Source organism: Ornithodoros turicata, unplaced genomic scaffold (genome assembly GCF_037126465.1).
Source record: "Ornithodoros turicata isolate Travis unplaced genomic scaffold, ASM3712646v1 Chromosome12, whole genome shotgun sequence".
NCBI classification, from domain to species: domain Eukaryota; kingdom Metazoa; phylum Arthropoda; class Arachnida; order Ixodida; family Argasidae; genus Ornithodoros; species Ornithodoros turicata.
The window spans coordinates 556,247-566,468 of NW_026999301.1; the positions used below are offsets into that span (position 1 = coordinate 556,247).

The following is a 10,222-nucleotide window of genomic DNA, read 5'->3' on the forward strand; positions in this document are numbered from 1 at the left end:
ATCATACTTCTCGTGCTATATACATAAGTGATTTTCTCTTATGCTAACAAGTCATAGTGACCCGAAAAGGCGACACTAGTACGTAAGGAAGAATACTTACGAGACATGCCGGCGGTCACTGAAGACGTACACTGACACACGGCATGTGGCTATCAAGTAACCTTATATAGTCAACTATGACTGACTAATCTCTCTCGTTCTTTCGTTGTTCTTTGTAGCAATTAAGCATATCGCCTTTTCCTTACACTCTTGATCGTGTAACCCATATGAATTAGTTACTCTTTGCATGTTTTCGTACAAAGTATCTTGTTGAGGATGTAGATAACAACCCCCCCGTGGCGACTTGATCAACGAATAACCTCTTTTTCTCCTTGATCGCTATCTCGAATGCGTGTCTGGCATTGGTTTTTCCCCATACGACTGTACCTGGCTGCTTTGCATCTTTTATAAATTACATTCACTTGACAGTTTTTTTCTTGACTTGCGAAGACGTACGTGTAGATAATGGAGTCTTATTTAGTCTTTCTTAAGTAGTGAATAGTTTCTTTTCGCCAAACGTGACTCCAGTATTGGTGTTCCTCATGCTTGCAATGCAACTCGTGTAAATTAGCTTCTCTTTGTTTTTCTCCAGAATCCCTATTACGCATTTCACAAGCGATTCCTACCTGATTGCTAACCAGCCTTGAGACTTGTTATCCGTTGGGAGGGGGAAGGCATGCGAATCACACCATCTTTCACTTTTTTCCTGAGAGCCGATACTAATCGATCCTCGCGTGGTTACATAAGAAGAAATTCCTGAGGAGGAAAAATGAAAATCCCCCCCCAGCTGACGCTGTGAGGATTACGAACATGGTAAGCTTTAGAGACATACTTTTTCAAGACATAACACTTTTATTATTCAGATATAAGGACAGTGAAGTGATGGCTTTTTTCGACAGGGAAATTCCATAGCCGGAAGGTTGTCTGCCAACCATTCGACTCAGAGAGTACATGTTGCCAGGACACCGACGGAGTGTCAACGTGCGTTCATCACATAGACAACACACTTGCAAACACTCATGCTGGTAATGAAATGTTTCATTAACATTGATTCGATGGAGACATTCATCCAACTGACGCGTCTCGTTTTGTGTCAGTGTAACACCATAGCGCTTCGCTCGACCATCTTTATCCCACATTCTAATGGAGAGCAAGTCCGAGGGGCACCTGTGCACATAAACGTATTCCTCCAGTTCTACCTCCAGGCTACAGTTGCCTTGTTGAAGTACAGTGGAAAATTGTGGCTTTTTAAACTGTAATATCAGTACTATTGCTAGACATATATGGAATCCAAGAGAAGTGACAAGCCACCCGCACTTATCCATGTCACACAGTGAAATGACAAGAACGAGGCTTTAAAGAGAATTTTTGTTTCGCTTTTGCTACATGGAATTTTTTTTAGGCAACAGTCTATTTTTAAGAAGGTCAATGGTCATCATACTAATGTAGCCTGCCACAAAATGAAGTTTTGAGCGGACGGCATACTCCATGAAACATAGACTCTCTTCAGCAATTCGTATAGCATCCACTTCATCCACGTAAAGCAACAGACTGTCAATTGTGCATGCCCAGTCTTGGATTACTTTCAAACCTCCTGGGGACGACCTCAGTGAACAGCCACTGTGGACTCCAGCATAGATTTTCTTTGCAATCTTCCAAACATCCCTACTTGGAGGGGGATCTGGCATCGTTTGAAATAGCACCATGTCTGTGACTACCTTAAAGGCTTCCACTATCACTGGGTCGGATCCCTCTGTCAAACTGCAGTCCATCATTTCTTTCCACGTTGCATGAGGCTTTCCACACAGATCTTGCACTCGAAAATCGAGGTATTCGATAGTCCTGCCTCCCTCAGGTACATCCGAAGTCTGTGAACAGTCCATATTCAGCCAGTCAATCAAAAAGATAATTTCCCGGTACCCACTTCGAGCTGTCACCAGAGTGAATCAAGTACTGAAGCTCGCCATTCTTGACTCGTCTTTTTATAATCTTTTCTACTGTTGGAATTTGTCGCACTCGTACAAGTTCGCTCTCATAAAAACCACCAATGATATCCTCATTGTTCAGGTCACGTAATAGGTAGGTATTGGGATAACCCAGTTTGATAGCTCGCACAATAAACAATTCTGTTGTTGCAGAACTTAAGTACTTCTTTACCAACTGATGTCTGTATTTAGCAATACGCACGATATTTCCAACGTTGTATCGTGGTTGCTTTGGTGGTCCAGCTGGGGTGGGGTAGAGTCTCGCTCGAAAAATGTGTTCATTTCCTTTGTTTACATCCACGGGTCTAGCAGAAAGAGATCTATGTATTCGATTGTTGTATGCTTTTACTACGAGAGGTAGGATGTCTAGATATCGTTTGTGACCCTGATATGTAAAGATACGATATAGTGTAGACATTATAGTCCTTTGAAGTCTCTCGACGTGCGCTGCTTTGTACTGGCTATGTGAGCTATACCAATGAATACCCTTTTTCTTTAAAAACGTTTGCACTAAACTGTTGACGAACTCGCCACCGCGATCCGTATGCAGAAGACGGGGTGTTCCGATTCGTCTGAAGGCAAGCGTTAAAGCACGTACTATCTCAGGAGGTCTTTTATTACGAATGGGCTCAACTGCAAGAAGGCGAGAAAAAACGTCAATGCAGAATAGCAAATAGCGAAAGCCGCTGTTATGATGTTTAAGTTTCTGTACATCCTTCAGGTCGCTTTGGAAGGTTTCCTTCACACCAAGAGCTACTATTTTACGGAACACCGAAGGTCTCTTGAACTCTTTGTGCAGACTGTAAGGGTCACTCGTCTCCAGAAACTTGACAACTTTGCTCTTCTTTACACGAATGCCTTGCGCAAGTCTCTGTATTCCGCCAAAACTGGCAACATGTTGTGGATCGTAGTAGGCAGCCATCAACACTTTCGCTTCCTGCCGTGCACTCGAAGAGCGTCGAGAGTCAGATATGCATTAATCGTAGCTGAAACGTCACCTCTCATCCAAGCGGGCTGCTTATTGTGAAGTTCGTACTGCAATAACTCCACAATAGACGATTGGGGAATCACTCTGCCGTGACAGATAACTCTTCCACTCTCGTCGTACGCCAGTACAGTTGTTATTAGTTGAAGCATTGCCAATACCTTTTTATGATGTCTTGAGGGGAAGTGAGACAGTATCTTTGCATCTTCAAAGTAACTCTTTTCATCTTGAGCTAGAAGAGAATCCATTGTTGATGGCGAGCGCGTTTTGCAGCACGTGTAAGCGGTGGCGATGTTTCAGTAGCGAGAGTTGGTGAGCGTCTGCTTGAAGTCGATACTGTGACACCCTTTTGAAGACGCGATGAGGGTACAATGAGTGACGGCAAATTCAATTTCTCCAGATGAGGTAACATGCGATCAAGATATGGAGGTCTCGGAGTACTACGAGCTCTGGATACGAGATAATAAACGAGGTCAATTATATTGGTATCCTCTTGTGGCTGTCCATCAATAATGATCTGATAGGTTTTCGGATCCCAGGAAATGGTTTGCTGCAGTATATGCAAAAGTTGTTTGGCTTTGACCTTATAACCACTGCTCATAAAAGCAGCGACAGCATCACTTCTCTCATCTTCTGTCGTCTGTGCGCTCTCTTCTCTCCTTGTAGCTGTCGTAGTCCTATCCGTCGTCACATTGGGATGCAGCAAAGAGTGGAGATATTGAATTATCTCTTTTGCTTTGATGTCATCCGGTTCATTCTTGTGCAGTATTTCAGGAATAGGAGATTCGCGATATGGAACAAGCTCGTACTTCTGCATGAGTTATACACCGATTGCTTTTGCAATCGCTCTGCCACCTAGCGATGAGATGAGACCGAGTAGTGGTGGCAAGAGGAACTGCAAAAACCCACCAGTTTGTTGCAATACTCTGCGAACTTTCTGTACACTGCTGCCGTCTCGTTTTGCCAATGCTCGAATTGGGGTTGCATAAGGTTTCAGTTTTTTTCGCACACTCGGAGTCACTTGGATGTTCCCTTTACAGAGATTTATACAAATCTCTCTAATAGCTGTTAACTGATTCTTTGTAGCATGTTCCAGGAGATGGTAACGTTGTTCGGGTGACTTTGTTTCGGCCAGCAAGTGCAGGAAATGAATATTGTTCCGCACACGCTTCATGTTTTATATACTATCTGCCGTCGGTCGTCGGGGAAAATATTTGTCCACACTCGTAGGTGGTCCGGACACTTTTGAGACAAATCGATTACTACGTATGAATATGGTTCCTTGCATGCATCTTTATATATGGTGGAGAGCAAATCACCTTTACCTCGACCAAACAACTGTCGTGAAAGTAACTGCATCTGATCCGCTATACGCGCAGAACGACACAAAATCAGAGCGCTGCTATTAAACTGAATGCACCGATATAGGGGCTCGTTGACGAATAAATATTGTGTAATAAAAATACATGAACAATTTAGATGGTGACAGCCGGCAACGTAGAAATTACAGATTTCTTTAAGTCGACCTTTGTCGGCCAGACAGTCGTCAAATATGATTAAAGAATTTCTGACATTCTCCAAGTTATCTGGTATATCTCGCGTAAATGTGACCTCGGGGAATTTGTCAAAGATTGGTTGCTTGTATAAGTATATGTAAAATATACGATCAAATGGTTTGTCAAAAACGGATGCTCTGTGAGTCAAAAGTCTTGTTACCAACGTTGTTTTTCCACTCTGACTTTGCCCCGAAATGGTTATCGAAGCAGGAGTAATGAAGCGGTACGATTCAACCTCGGTCATCTTTTTTTTCACAGTGAAATACTATACAGTATGATGTTATGTGAAGTTTCAGAAACTCGCAGCGCATGTAGGAGAGAGACACCGCTCCAATCTACTTGCTAGTGGCAACTGAGAAAGTTTTTTCATAGAATCTGAATTTATTTGACAGTTGCTATACATTAGTTTTCAAGTCGACAATTGAGAAAGTCAATCACGAGCAGCATGATGAACTTTGCTGTTGAGTGGTATCCCAACTTCACAGCGATTTCGATAAAACATATGCTTTCTGTTGAAAGCAACAGAGGATCGATTTGTTGTTTGTAGTCCATCAAATCATCGATTTTGTGTGACCAGTTGGTTAACAAACCGAATGGTGTGTCGTATGAAACGAAACGCTCTCTATTGAGACTCGCATACATGGTTTTGGCAGTCTCCCAGACGCCAATGTTTGGAAGACTTTTGGGGAGTTCTTGAAAGAGGACTATATTGGTGACAATCTTGAAAGCCTCCGCCAAAGACATTCGTTTCGTCTCCATTAGACCACACCTGGAAAGTTCTTTCCACGATCTGTGCTGCTGGCGACATGGTGCTAGCATACGAAAGACACTTTTGTTCGATTTGTCGCACTCATCTCCGTCTGGTGTTTCTTCATCACTGTCTGATGAGGACCACGAATCACCGGGTTGAGTTTCAATATCGGACCACCTTGAGCTCTCCTTTGCCATGGCACTCTGGTGTCACCGTCAAGAGCTACTGCACATTTTACTATTTCAAACTCGCTTTTATAACTGTCTCTTTCGTAACTTCATAAATATATTTCTTTTAAAGACTCCACATAATAAAAAAAAGAAAACGTGTTGCAGCAACTGCTTAAGAGGAAATAATATAAGAAAATGTGGAGATTACGTTCGGGTTTGCAGACGACTATACAAGGTCTTAAAGATCTGGCAAGACATAACATGTCTATGCAGGTTAGAAAAAAAGATGCAGACAGCAGGTTCAAGGCTGTAGCACATGTCCATGCAAGATGTTTCAAGAACTAACAAGATATAACATGTCTACACAAGTTCGTTCACCATGTGGTGTGAGGAGGATGCAGACTTTCAAAAGGCCTGACAAGATATAACGTGACTATATGCATGTTTGTTCACTGTTCAGACATTCAAGGTCATGATTTGCGAAAAAAATGTTGAGTTGTCTTTCGTATATAAGCCGTCACACACATTGGGTTTTCTTCAGTGAGAATCTGAGCGTGAAGAGGTATGCCGCCCTCTGGGTACATGTTGAGTCAACTAACTTTTCCCCCATGCGTTTTTTCAGTTTTCCGAGGAAAGCATGTCATCGATTTTGGAGAAACTCAACAAACTGAAAAAGTCGGGAGATGGAGAAATTCAAAAGATGAGTATGTTATCGAAGAATCAAAAATTTGATGTTCTGGATATTCGCAGAATTGAGACAATGTATGGAGACACTGTCTACGTAGAATTACTGACAGATAATGAGACCAAGGTGAAAGTCTACCTTCCGAATAGATTCAAGCGACTTTCGGACGAAGACCTGGAAGAGATGAGACAGTTACCAAACCTCCAAATGGAGAAGAAGGATGGATACCGCAATGGCAAGAAGTTGGCGTATCCAGACATCATTTTCACTAATGGGAAGAAAAAGTAACTTCGGAAATCATGGTCACCTGTCACTTGTGTGCTCCACATGAGCGACAGTTCTACGCAACACCGGTAGGACTCCAAATTCATCTGGCAAACGTACACCAACTGGAGACACCATGCATCCCATTCTGTGAGACTTTATGCACACTTCGAAATTACACAAGACGCTTCGAGCTGCACTTGCATGACAGAGACGAGGCTGGACATGATGTGACAACGTTCTTTCATCTATACGGACAGTATATTGGTAGTGTGTTGCGATACTTTGGTTTCCCATTACGTTTTTACATCCTTCTCAAAGCAGAACTTGGACGACATACAGTGGATGATGATGAGATACGACTTGATACACGATTCGTGCCTTCCAAGGTGAGGACAGTATGGTCGGAAGTTGACATAGAACCCGCTATTATTCAGTCAGGCAGCGAAATTGCGCACAACTTGGAAAGTCTCGAAATCGAAGGCTCTGGTTTTTTCCTCTTTCGTATTCTCACATGCATTATCAATGTTGGACGTCTACTGCCTGAACTAATCGGTTGTAGTGACTTTGAGCTGCCTGCAGAGTTGAAACGAAAGAATAGGTCTTTACTGAATGTGGATTACGGTCTGCACGAGGGTGAGCAAAATATGTGTTTTGCATTTTCCGTGATAGCAGGATTGCATCCTGCTGATCGATTTCGAAGACATAGAGCATCCTCGTATCGGTCATACTTATCTCAGTATGTGCTCCCAGAGTCATTTCCCATCGCGTATCCCAAAGATGTAGAAATGTTTGAAAAGCAAAATGGCATCACCATTAATGTCTATGCATATGAAAGGGAAGAGAAATTTGTCTATCCTATAAAAGTTGTGAACGAGGAATGCGAAAAACATGTGGATCTACTCATGATTGACTCTCATTTTGTGGTCATCACAAATTTCAATGGTTTGTTTCAAAAACGTGGACGTTTCCATTGCAAGCGATGTACCATGGGTTTCACTACACAAGCTGTCCTGAGTAATCATATAAACATGTGCAAACTTCAGAAAGTAGGCAAGACAGTTTATCCAAAGAAAGGAGACACTTTAGAGTTCGCTGGTGAGCGTCTTTTGGCTGAAGTACCTTTCTACTGTGTGTATGACTTTGAGAGTGTCCTGTCACCATGTCTTGATGGAGGAAATGTGTATGAAGATCATATCCCCTCCTCCTTCTGCCTCTTAGTTATACGAGCGTCAGATTCAAATGTTCTCCAGAAACACCTTTTTCGTGGACCAAATTGTGTTGCTGTGTTCATGAGTCTACTGCACAGATTACATGACGAAATTTTGGAGTGGATACAGCAGATTGCACCTCTGGAAATGAGCGAAGAGAACGAACGCCAGCACGCCGCCGCCACCCACTGTAACTTTTGCAAAGAGTCGTTTGCAAAGAAACAGAAAGTGCGCGACCATGACCATGTAAGTGGAACGTTTCGACAATCCTTGTGTCAATCGTGCAACCTCAATTTCAGAACACCTCAGATGATTCCAATCATTGCTCACAATGCTAACTATGATATGAGTTTCCTTGTGTCTCATTTGCATTTGCTCAAAAAATCGAAATAAGAGTGATTGCCAGCAGCTGTCAAAAATTCAAATCTATTGACGTTGGGTCCTTTAGATTCATGGACAGTTTGAGTTTCCTAAATGCAAGTCTTGAAATGTTGGTGAAAAATCTGCGTGAGAAGGGGGTGGAAAACTTTCATTGTCTGCGGCAGTTTTCTCAAACGAAGAACACTTTGGACTTGTCGTTAGCAAGGAGTCTTTTGCTACAGCCATATCACTGACTTCGATGTCTATGATGAGCCTTGTTTACCACCTCGTGAGAAATTCTTCAATACACTCAATGGAGTGGAAGTAAGTGAAGAAGACTACAACCATGCGCAGAATGTCTTCGAAAAATTCCAAATGACAAGTCTAGGCGAATATTCAGATTTGTACCTGCTCACTGACACACTGCTTTTAGCAGACGTGTTTCAAAACTTTCGCAAATGGACACTTGATGTGCACAAAATTGAACCCCTGCATTTCGTATCTCTCCCAGGGTTAAGCATGTCCTGCGCACTAAAAATGAGTGAGATACAACTAGAACTCATTCACGACCCTGATGCGTACCTGCTAATTGAGAATGGCTTGCGAGGAGGTGTAACACAATGCTCTCTTCGAAAAGCGACCGCAAATATTCCGGGAACAGAGCAGTTTGATCCAACACAACCGACAAGAATAATTAACTACATTGACGTTAACGGTCTGTATGGATCAGTAATGCGGGAGGTCGCTACCCTATGGAGGGTTTCAGTGGTTGACAAAGGAAGAAATTGAGAACCTAGACATAACTCGCATTCCACATGATGCATCTATTGGTTACTTTCTCGAAGTGGATCTGTTGTATGATCAAGAAATTCATGATCGTCATAGTGATCTTCCAGTTGCACCAGAGAAAATGTCCATTCCCTACGACCTATTGTCAGACTACCAGAAACAGTTGATGGAAAAGTTTGGGCTTCCGTCGAAAGCTATCGAGCCAAAGCTGCTGCTAACATTGTTCAACAAAGAGAAGTACTTTCTTCACTATCGCAATTTGCAGTTGTATATGCAATTGGGGTTGCAAGTCACAAAGGTTCACAGAGTTCTAAAATTCAACCAGAAACCTTTTCTTCGTGGACTATGTGGATTTCAATCACGAACTGCGAAAAAATGCCACTAATACATTCGAGCGTCAGAAAAGTAAGTATATGATAAATGCTGTTTTCGGCAGATTTTGTATGCAAGTGAGGAAATTTGTAGTCTGTCGCCTCACAGTGACAGACGAGCAAGTTTTGAAACTCTTGCGTAAGCCAAACCTCAAACAGTTTCGAGCATTAAAGTGCTCATGTAATCCTGTTTCAGTTCTCCCAGCAGTGCTTCAGATGAAACAACCACTATACTTGGGTTTCACAATACTGGAACTCTCAAAGCTTAAGATGTTTGACTTCTATCACAATCATCTGATGCGTGTAGCTCCCGATACTAGACTGTTGTACATGGACACAGATTCCTATATAATATTGCTGAGCGATGAAAAGACACTGCTTGAACTAGCTGACGATCACTTGGACAACTCAGCCTATGAGCAAGACAACCCTTTGTATTCGACGAAAAACAAAATGGTACTGGGCAAGTTTAAGAATGAGATGCCTCGTGATCATATACTTGGTTTTTGTTGCTTAAAACCCAAGCTATATGCACTAGATCTCTGTAGCAAGAAACAGTACAACCGTGCCAAAGGTGTAAAGCTGTGTGAAGCACGAAAACTTCACTTTTCCATGTACACAGATGCTCTTGAACATGGCACAATACACAGGGTTAAACAGAACCTCATCGTGCAGAAGGACAACGTAAACAAAAGCGTGACCGTGAGAAAAATAGCTCTCAACCCTCTGGACACAAAGCGATATATTTGCTCGGATGGAGTAGAGACATTACCTTTTGGTATGACAGTGTTGTGATTAGCTACTGTAATGAAAGAGTGGTGACTGTATCGTAGCCTTTGTTATGGAGTTCACATGTTGAATAATACAAAGGGAAGTCAATGCTTTTCTCAAGCAACACAAGTGACGAACCTTTTTTGTATCCCACAGGTACTTGTAATTGTAATTAAAAGTCCAGTGTCTCACAAATGGTTGTAGTTGTGTTATCCCTATTCTAATAATTGTATGCTTGATTTAGAGAGTGATGACTATAAGCATGCATCATCTTGTATTAACATT

General features: G+C 42.2%; 1 long non-coding RNA gene across 1 annotated transcript; it reads left to right on the forward strand.

Moving 5' to 3' along the window:
• The first annotated feature begins 17 nt into the window (after positions 1 to 17).
• Positions 18 to 8,021, forward strand: LOC135371750 (uncharacterized). Its single transcript, XR_010415713.1, has 3 exons — positions 18 to 852; positions 939 to 1,064; positions 6,109 to 8,021. It is a non-coding gene; the product is annotated as an uncharacterized LOC135371750 (long non-coding RNA).
• Positions 8,022 to 10,222: the final 2,201 nt, after the last annotated feature.